Genomic DNA, 12,767 nt, shown 5'->3' with positions numbered 1-12,767 from the left:
AATGAACTAGATAACAACAACCACAGTAGAAATAAAAATACTAATAATGAACAAGATAACAACAACCACAGTAGAAATAAAAATACTAACAATGAACAAGATAACAACAACCACATTAGAAATAAAAATACTAATAATGAACAAGATAACAACAACAGTAGAAATAACAATACTAATAATGAACAAGATAACAACAACCACAGTAGAAATAAAAATACTAATAATGAACAAGATAACAACAACCACAGTAGAAATAAAAAATACTAATAATGAACAAGATAACAACAACCATAGTAGAAATAAAAATACTAATAATGAACAAGATAACAACAACCACAGTAGAAATAAAAATATTAATATTGAACAAGATAACAACAACCATAGTAGAAATAAAAATACTAATAATGAACCAGATAACAACAACCACAGTAGAAATAAAAATACTAATAATGAACAAGATAACAACAACCACAGTAGAAATAAAAATACTAACAATGAACAAGATAACAACAACCACATTAGAAATAAAAATACTAATAATGAACAAGATAACAACAACAGTAGAAATAACAATACTAATAATGAACAAGATAACAACAACCACAGTAGAAATAAAAATACTAATAATGAACAAGATAACAACAACCACAGTAGAAATAAAAAATACTAATAATGAACAAGATAACAACAACCATAGTAGAAAAAAAATACTTATAATGAACAAGATAACAACAACCACAGTAGAAATAAAAATACTAATAATGAACAAGATAACAACAACCACAGTAGAAATAAAAATGCTAACAATGAACAAGATAACAACAACCACAGTAGAAATAAAAATACTAATAATGAACAAGATAACAACAACCATAGTAGAAATAAAAATACTAATAATGAACAAGATAACAACAACCATAGAAGAAATAAAAATACTAATAATGAACAAGATAACAACAACCATAGTAGAAATAAAAATACTAATAATGAACAAGATAACAACAACTATAGTAGAAATAAAAATACTATTAATGAACAAGATAACAACAACCATAGTAGAAATAAAAATACAAATAATGAACAAGATAACAACAACCACAGTAGAAATAAAAATAATAATAATGAACAAGATAACATCAACAACAGTAGAAATAAAAATACTAATTATGAACAAGATAACAACAACCACAGTAGAAATAAAAAATACTAATAATGAACAAGATAACAACAACCATAGTAGAAATAAAAATACTAATAATGAACCAGATAACAACAACCACAGTAGAAATAAAAATACTAATAATGAACAAGATAACAACAACCACAGTAGAAATAAAAATACTAACAATGAACAAGATAACAACAACCACATTAGAAATAAAAATACTAATAATGAACAAGATAACAACAACAGTAGAAATAACAATACTAATAATGAACAAGATAACATAAACCATAGTAGAAATAAAAATACTAATAATGAACAAGACACCAACAACCACAGTAGAAATAAAAATACTAATAATGAACAAGATAACAACAACCACAGTAGAAATAAAAATACTAATAATGAACAAGATAACAACAACAGTAGAAATAACAATACTAATAATGAACAAGATAACAACAACCACAGTAGAAATAAAAATACTAATAATGAACAAGATAACAACAACCAGAGTAGAAATAAAAAATACTAATATTGAACAAGATAACAACAACCGTAGTAGAAATAAAAATACTAATAATGAACAAGACAACAACAACAACCACAATAGAAATAAAAATACTAATAATGAACAAGATAACAACAACCACAATAGAAACAGAAATTCTAATAATGAACAATATAACAACAACCACAATAGAAAAAAAATACTACTAATGAACAAGATAACAACAACCACAATAGAAATAAAAATACTAATAATAAACAAGACAACAACAACCACATAAGAAATAAAAATACTAATAATGAACAAGATAACATCAACAACAGTAGAAATAAAAATACTAATAATGAACAAGATAAAAACAACCACAGTAGAAATAAAAATACTAATAATGAACAAGATAAAAACAACAACAGTAGAAATAAAAATACTAATAATGAACAAGATAACAACAACCACAGTAGAAATAAAAATACTAATAATGTACATGATAACAACAACCACAGTAGAAATAAAAATACTAATAATGAACAAGATAACAACAGCCATAGTAGAAATAAAAATACTAATAATGAAAAAGATAACAACAACCATAGTAGAAATAAAAATACTAATAATGAACAAGACACCAACAACGCAATTAGAAATGAAAATACTAATAATGAACAAGATAACAACAACCACAGTAGAAATAAAAATACTAATAATGAACAAGATAACAACAACCACAGTAGAAATAAAAATACTAATAATGAACAAGATAACAACAACCACAGTAGAAATAAAAATGCTAACAATGAACAAGATAACAACAACCACAGTAGAAATAAAAATACTAATAATGAACAAGATAACAACAACCACAGTAGAAATAAAACTACTAATAATGAACAAGATAACAACAACAGTAGAAATAAAAATACTAATACTGAACAAGATAACAACAACCACATTAGAAATAAAAATACTAATAATGAACAAGATAACAACAACCACAGTAGAAATAAAAAATACTAATAATGAACAAGATAACAACAACCATAGTAGAAATAAAAATACTAATAATGAACAAGATAACAACAACCACAGTAGAAACAAAAATACTAATAATGAACAAGATAACAACAACCACAGTAGAAATAAAAATACTAACAATGAACAAGATAACAACAACCACATTAGAAATAAAAATACTAATAATGAACAAGATAACAACAACCACAGTAGAAATAAAAATATTAATAATGAACAAGATAACAACAACAACAACAACAGTAGAAATAAAAATACTAACAATGAACAAGATAACAACAACCACAGTAGAAATAAAAATACTAATAATGAACAAGATAACAACAACCACAGTAGAAATAAAAATACTAATAATGAACAAGATAACAACAGCCACAATAGAAATAAAAATACTAATAATGAACAAGATAACAACAACCATAGTAGAAATAAAAATACTAATAATGAACAAGATAACAACAACCACAGTAGAAATAAAAATACTAATAATGAACAAGATAACAACAACCACAGTAGAAATAAAAATCCTAATAATGAACAAGATAACAACAACCATAGTAGAAATAAAAATACTTATAATGAACAAGACACCAACAACGCAATTACAAATGAAAATACTAATAATGAACAAGATAACAACAACCACAGTAGAAATGAAAATACTAATAATGAACAAGATAACAACAACCATAGTAGAAATAAAAATACTAATAATGAACAAGACACCAACAACCACAGTAGAAATAAAAATACTAATAATGAACAAGATAACAACAACCACAGCAGAAATTAAAATACTAATAATGAACAAGACAACAACAACAACCACAATAGAAATAAAAATACTAATAATGAACAAGATAACAACAACCATAGTAGAAACAAACATACTAATAATGAACAATAAAACAACAACCACAATAGAAATAAAAATACTAATAATGAACAAGATAACAACAACCACAATAGAAATAAAAATACTAATAATGAACAAGATAACAACAACCACAATAGAAATAAAAATACTAAAAATGTACAAGATAACAACAACCACAATAGAAATAAAAATACTAATAATGAACAAGATAACAACAACCACAGTAGAAATAAAAATACTAATAATGAACAAAATAACAACAACCACAATAGAAATAAAAATACTAATAATAAACAAGACAACAACAACCACAGTAGAAAGAAAAATACTAATAATGAACAAGATAACATCAACAACAGTAGAAATAAAAATACTAATAATGAACAAGATAAAAACAACCACAGTAGGAACAAAAATACTAATAATGAACAAGATAACAACAACCATAGTAGAAATAAAAATACTAATAATGAACAAGTTAACAACAACCACAGTAGAAATAAACATACTAATAATGTACATGATAACAACAACCACAGAAGAAATAAAAATACTAATAATGAACAAGATAACAACAATCATAGTAGAAACAAAAATACTAATAATGAACAAGATAATAACAACCATAGTAGAAACAAAAATACTAATAATGAACAAGATAACAACAACCATAGTAGAAATAAAAATACTAATAATGAACAAGATAACAACAACCATAGTAGAAATAAAAATACTAATAATGAACAAGACAACAACAACAATAGTAGAAATAAAAATACTAATAATGAACAAGATAACAACAACCACAGTAGAAATAAAAATACTAATAATGAACAAGATAAAAACAACCACAGTAGGAACAAAAATACTAATAATAAACAAGATAACAACAACCACAGTAGAAATAAAAATACTAATAATGAACAAGTTAACAACAACCACAGTAGAAATAAACATACTAATAATGAACAAGATAACAACAACCATAGTAGAAATAAAAATACTAATAATGAACAAGATAACAACAACCACAGTAGAAATAAAAATACTAATAATGAACAAGATAACAACAACCATAGTAGAAATAAAAATACTAATAATGAACAAGATAACAACAACCACAGTAGAAATAAAAATACTAATAATGAACAAGATAACAACAACCACAGTAGAAATAAAAATACTACCAATGAACAAGATAACAACAACCACATTAGAAATAAAAATACTAATAATGAACAAGATACCAACAACCACAGTAGAAATAAAAATACTAAAAATGAACAAGATAACAACAACCACAGTAGAAATAAAAATACTAATAATGAACAAGATAACAACAACAACAGTAGAAATAAAAATACTAATAATGAACAAGATAACAACAACCACAGTAGAAATAAAAATACTAATAATGAACAAGATAACAACAACCACAGTAGAAATAAAAAATACTAATAATGAACAAGATAACAACAACCATAGTAGAAATAAAAATACTAATAATGAACAAGATAACAACAACCACAGTAGAAATAAAAATACTAATAATGAACAAGATAACAACAACCATAGTAGAAATAAAAATACTAATAATGAACAAGACACCAACAACGCAATTAGAAATGAAAATACTAATAATGAACAAGATAACAACAAGCACAGTAGAAATAAAAATACTAATAATGAACAAGATAACAACAACCATAGTAGAAATAAAAATACTAATAATGAACAAGACACCAACAACCACAATAGAAATAAAAATACTAATAATGAACAAGATAACAACAACCACAGCAGAAATTAAAATACTAATAATGAACAAGACAACAACAACAACCACAATAGAAATAAAAATACTAATAATGAACAAGATAACAACAACCATAGTAGAAACAAACATACTAATAATGAACAATAAAACAACAACCACAATAGAAATAAAAATACTAATAATGAACAAGTTAACAACAACCATAGTAGAAATAAAAATACTAATAATGAACAAGATAACAACAACCACAATAGAAATAAAAATACTAAAAATGAACAAGATAACAACAACCACAATAGAAATAAAAATACTAATAATGAACAAGATAACAACAACCACAATAGAAATAAAAATACTAATAATGAACAAAATAACAACAACCACAATAGAAATAAAAATACTAATAATAAACAAGACAACAACAACCACAGTAGAAAAAAAAATACTAATAATCAACAAGATAACATCAACAACAGTAGAAATAAAAATACTAATAATGAACAAGATAAAAACAACCACAGTAGGAACAAAACTACTAATAATGAACAAGATAACAACAACCACAGTAGAAATAAAAATACTAATAATGAACAAGTTAACAACAACCACAGTAGAAATAAACATACTAATAATGTACATGATAACAACAACCACAGTAGAAATAAAAATACTAATAATGAACAAGATAACAACAATCATAGTAGAAACAAAAATACTAATAATGAACAAGATAATAACAACCATAGCAGAAACAAAAATACTAATAATGAACAAGATAACAACAACCATAGTAGAAATAAAAATACTAATAATGAACAAGATAACAACAACCATAGTAGAAATAAAAATACTAATAATGAACAAGATAACAACAACAATAGTAGAAATAAAAATACTAATAAGGAACAAGATAACAACAACCACAGTAGAAATAAAAATACTAATAATGAACAAGATAACAACAACCACAGTAGAAATAAAAATACTAATAATGAACAAGATAACAACAACCATAGTAGAAATAAAAATACTAATAATGAACAAGATAACAACAACCACAGTAGAAATAAAAATACTAATAATGAACAAGATAACAACAACCACAGTAGAAATAAAAATACTAATAATGAACAAGATAACAACAACCACAGTAGAAATAAAAAATACTAATAATGAACAAGATAACAACAACCATAGTAGAAATAAAAATACTAATAATGAACAAGATAACAACAACCACAGTAGAAATAAAAATACTAATAATGAACAAGATAACAACAACCACAGTAGAAATAAAAATACTACCAATGAACAAGATAACAACAACCACATTAGAAATAAAAATACTAATAATGAACAAGATACCAACAACCACAGTAGAAATAAAAATACTAAAAATGAACAAGATAACAACAACCACAGTAGAAATAAAAATACTAATAATGAACAAGATAACAACAACAACAGTAGAAATAAAAATACTAATAATGAACAAGATAACAACAACCACAGTAGAAATAAAAATACTAATAATGAACAAGATAACAACAACCACAGTAGAAATAAAAAATACTAATAATGAACAAGATAACAACAACCATAGTAGAAATAAAAATACTAATAATGAACAAGATAACAACAACCACAGTAGAAATAAAAATACTAATAATGAACAAGATAACAACAACCATAGTAGAAATAAAAATACTAATAATGAACAAGACACCAACAACGCAATTAGAAATGAAAATACTAATAATGAACAAGATAACAACAACCACAGTAGAAATAAAAATACTAATAATGAACAAGATAACAACAACCATAGTAGAAATAAAAATACTAATAATGAACAAGACACCAACAACCACAATAGAAATAAAAATACTAATAATGAACAAGATAACAACAACCACAGCAGAAATTAAAATACTAATAATGAACAAGACAACAACAACAACCACAATAGAAATAAAAATACTAATAATGAACAAGATAACAACAACCATAGTAGAAACAAACATACTAATAATGAACAATAAAACAACAACCACAATAGAAATAAAAATACTAATAATGAACAAGTTAACAACAACCATAGTAGAAATAAAAATACTAATAATTAACAAGATAACAACAACCACAATAGAAATAAAAATACTAAAAATGAACAAGATAACAACAACCACAATAGAAATAAAAATACTAATAATGAACAAGATAACAACAACCACAATAGAAATAAAAATACGAATAATGAACAAAATAACAACAACCACAATAGAAATAAAAATACTAATAATAAACAAGACAACAACAACCACAGTAGAAATAAAAATACTAATAATCAACAAGATAACATCAACAACAGTAGAAATAAAAATACTAATAATGAACAAGATAAAAACAACCACAGTAGGAACAAAACTACTAATAATGAACAAGATAACAACAACCACAGTAGAAATAAAAATACTAATAATGAACAAGTTAACAACAACCACAGTAGAAATAAACATACTAATAATGTACATGATAACAACAACCACAGTAGAAATAAAAATACTAATAATGAACAAGATAACAACAATCATAGTAGAAACAAAAATACTAATAATGAACAAGATAATAACAACCATAGTAGAAACAAAAATACTAATAATGAACAAGATAACAACAACCATAGTAGAAATAAAAATACTAATAATGAACAAGATAACAACAACCATAGTAGAAATAAAAATACTAATAATGAACAAGATAACAACAACAATAGTAGAAATAAAAATACTAATAATGAACAAGATAACAACAACCACAGTAGAAATAAAAATACTAATAATGAACAAGATAACAACAACCACAGTAGAAATAAAAATACTAATAATGAACAAGATAACAACAACCATAGTAGAAATAAAAATACTAATAATGAACAAGATAACAACAACCACAGTAGAAATAAAAATACTAATAATGAACAAGATAACAACAACCACAGTAGAAATAAAAATACTAATAATGAACAAGATAACAACAACCACAGTAGAAATAAAAAATACTAATAATGAACAAGATAACAACAACCATAGTAGAAATAAAAATACTAATAATGAACAAGATAACAACAACCACAGTAGAAATAAAAATACTAATAATGAACAAGATAACAACAACCACAGTAGAAATAAAAATACTACCAATGAACAAGATAACAACAACCACATTAGAAATAAAAATACTAATAATGAACAAGATACCAACAACCACAGTAGAAATAAAAATACTAAAAATGAACAAGATAACAACAACCACAGTAGAAATAAAAATACTAATAATGAACAAGATAACAACAACAACAGTAGAAATAAAAATACTAATAATGAACGAGATAACAACAACCACAGTAGAAATAAAAATACTAATAATGAACAAGATAACAACAACCACAGTAGAAATAAAAAATACTAATAATGAACAAGATAACAACAACCATAGTAGAAATAAAAATACTAATAATGAACAAGATAACAACAAACACAGTAGAAATAAAAATACTAATAATGAACAAGATAACAACAACCATAGTAGAAATAAAAATACTAATAATGAACAAGACACCAACAACGCAATTAGAAATGAAAATACTAATAATGAACAAGATAACAACAACCACAGTAGAAATAAAAATACTAATAATGAACAAGATAACAACAACCATAGTAGAAATAAAAATACTAATAATGAACAAGACACCAACAACCACAATAGAAATAAAAATACTAATAATGAACAAGATAACAACAACCACAGCAGAAATTAAAATACTAATAATGAACAAGACAACAACAACAACCACAATAGAAATAAAAATACTAATAATGAACAAGATAACAACAACAATAGTAGAAACAAAAATACTAATAATGAACAATAAAACAATAACCACAATAGAAATAAAAATACTAATAATGAACAAGTTAACAACAACCATAGTAGAAATAAAAATACTAATAATGAACAAGATAACAACAACCACAATAGAAATAAAAATACTAATAATGAACAAGATAACAACAACCACAATAGAAATAAAAATACTAATAATGAACAAGATAACAACAACCACAATAGAAATAAAAATACTAATAATGTAACAAGATAACAACCACCACAATAGAAATAAAAATACTAATAATAAACAAGACAACAACAACCACAGTAGAAATAAAAATACTAATAATGAACAAGATAACATCAACAACAGTAGAAATAAAAATACTAATAATGAACAAGATAAAAACAACCACAGTAGGAACAAAAATACTAATAATGAACAAGATAACAACAACCACAGTAGAAATAAAAAATACTAATAATGAACAAGATAACAACAACCACAGTAGAAATAAAAATACTAATAGTGTACATGATAACAACAACCACAGTAGAAATAAAAATACTAATAATGAACAAGATAACAACAATCATAGTAGAAATAAAAATACTAATAATGAACAAGATAATAACAACCATAGTAGAAATAAAAATACTAATAATGAACAAGATAACAACAACCATAGTAGAAATAAAAATATTAATAATGAACAAGATAACAACAACCATAGCAGAAATAAAAATACTAATAATGAACAAGATAACAACAACACTAGTAGAAATAAAAATACTCATAATGAACAAGATAACAACAACCACAGTAGAAATAAAAATACTAATAATGAACAAGATAACAACAACCACAGTAGAAATAAAAATACTAATAATGAACAAGATAACAACAACCACAGTAGAAATAAAAATACTAATAATGTACATGATAACAACAACCACAGTAGAAATAAAAATACTAATAATGAACAAGATAACAACAACCATAGTAGAAATAAAAATACTAATAATGAACAAGATAACAACAACCATAGTAGAAATAAAAATACTAATAATGAACAAGATAACAACAACCATAGTAGAAATAAAAATACTAATAATGAACAAGATAACAACAACTATAGTAGAAATAAAAATACTAATAATGAACAAGATAACAACAACCATAGTAGAAATAAAAATACAAATAATGAACAAGATAACAACAACCACAGTAGAAAAAAAAATAATAATAATGAACAAGATAACAACAACCACAGTAGAAATAAAAATACTAATAATGAACAAGATAACAACAACCACAGTAGAAATAAAAAATACTAATAATGAACAAGATAACAACAACCATAGTAGAAATAAAAATACTAATAATGAACCAGATAACAACAACCACAGTAGAAATAAAAATACTAATAATGAACAAGATAACAACAACCACAGTAGAAATAAATATACTAACAATGAACAAGATAACAACAACCACATTAGAAATAAAAATACTAATAATGAACAAGATAACAACAACCACAGTAGAAATAAAAATACTAATAATGAACAAGATAACAACAACCACAGTAGAAATAAAAATACTAATAATGAACAAGATAACAACAACAGTAGAAATAACAATACTAATAATGAACAAGATAACAACAACCACAGTAGAAATAAAAATACTAATAATGAACAAGATAACAACTACCACAGTAGAAATAAAAAATACTAATAATGAACAAGATAACAACAACCATAGTAGAAATAAAAATACTAAGAAGGAACCATATAACAACAACCACAGTAGAAATAAAAATACTAATAATGAACAAGATAACAACAACAACAGTAGAAATAAAAATACTAATAATGAACAAGATAACAACAACCACAGTAGAAATAAAAATACTAATAATGAACAAGATAACAACAACCACAGTAGAAAGAAAAAATACTAATAATGAACAAGATAACAACAACCATAGTAGAAATAAAAATACTAATAATGAACAAGATAACAACAACCACAGTAGAAATAAAAATACTAATAATGAACAAGATAACAACAACCATAGTAGAAATAAAAATACTAATAATGAACAAGACACCAACAACGCAATTAGAAATAAAAATACTAATAATGAACAAGATAACAACAACCATAGTAGAAATAAAAATACTAATAATGAACAAGACACCAACAACCACAGTAGAAATAAAAATACTAATAATGAACAAGATAACAACAACCACAGCAGAAATTAAAATACTAATAATGAACAAGACAAAAACAACAACCACAATAGAAATAAAAATACTAATAATGAACAAGATAACAACAACCATAGTAGAAACAAAAATACTAATAATGAACAATAAAACAATAACCACAATAGAAATAAAAATACTAATAATGAACAAGTTAACAACAACCATAGTAGAAATAAAAATACTAATAATGAACAAGATAACAACAACCACAATAGAAATAAAAATACTAATAATGAACATGATAACAACAACCACAATAGAAATAAAAATACTAATAATGAACAAGATAACAACAACCACAATAGAAATAAAAATACTAATAATGTAACAAGATAACAACAACCACAATAGAAATAAAAATACTAATAATAAACAAGACAACAACAACCACAGTAGAAATAAAAATACTAATAATGAACAAGATAACATCAACAACAGTAGAAATAAAAATACTAATAATGAACAAGATAACAACAACCACAGTAGAAATAAAAATACTAATAATGAACAAGATAACAACAACCACAGTAGAAATAAAAATACTAATAATGTACATGATAAAAACAACCACAGTAGAAATAAAAATACTAATAATGAACAAGATAACAACAATCATAGTAGAAATAAAAATACTAATAATGAACAAGATAATAACAACCATAGTAGAAATAAAAATACTAATAATGAACAAGATAACAACAACCATAGTAGAAACAAAAATATTAATAATGAACAAGATAACAACAACCATAGTAGAAATAAAAATACTAATAATGAACAAGATAACAACAACACTAGTAGAAATAAAAATACTCATAATGAACAAGATAACAACAACCACAGTAGAAATAAAAATACTAATAATGAACAAGATAACAACAACCACAGTAGAAATAAAAATACTAATAATGAACAAGATACCAACAACCACAGTAGAAATAAAAATACTAATAATGTACATGATAACAACAACCACAGTAGAAATAAAAATACTAATAATGAACAAGATAACAACAACCATAGTAGAAATAAAAATACTAATAATGAACAAGATAACAACAACTATAGTAGAAATAAAAATACTAATAATGAACAAGATAACAACAACCATAGTAGAAATAAAAATACAAATAATGAACAAGATAACAACAACCACAGTAGAAATAAAAATAATAATAATGAACAAGATAACAACAACCACAGTAGAAATAAAAATACTAATAATGAACAAGAT

Source organism: Euprymna scolopes, chromosome 21 (assembly GCF_053919585.1).
Source record: "Euprymna scolopes isolate OS-2025 chromosome 21, ASM5391958v1, whole genome shotgun sequence".
Lineage (NCBI taxonomy): Eukaryota > Metazoa > Mollusca > Cephalopoda > Sepiida > Sepiolidae > Euprymna > Euprymna scolopes.
This window is presented reverse-complemented; position numbering follows the sequence as displayed.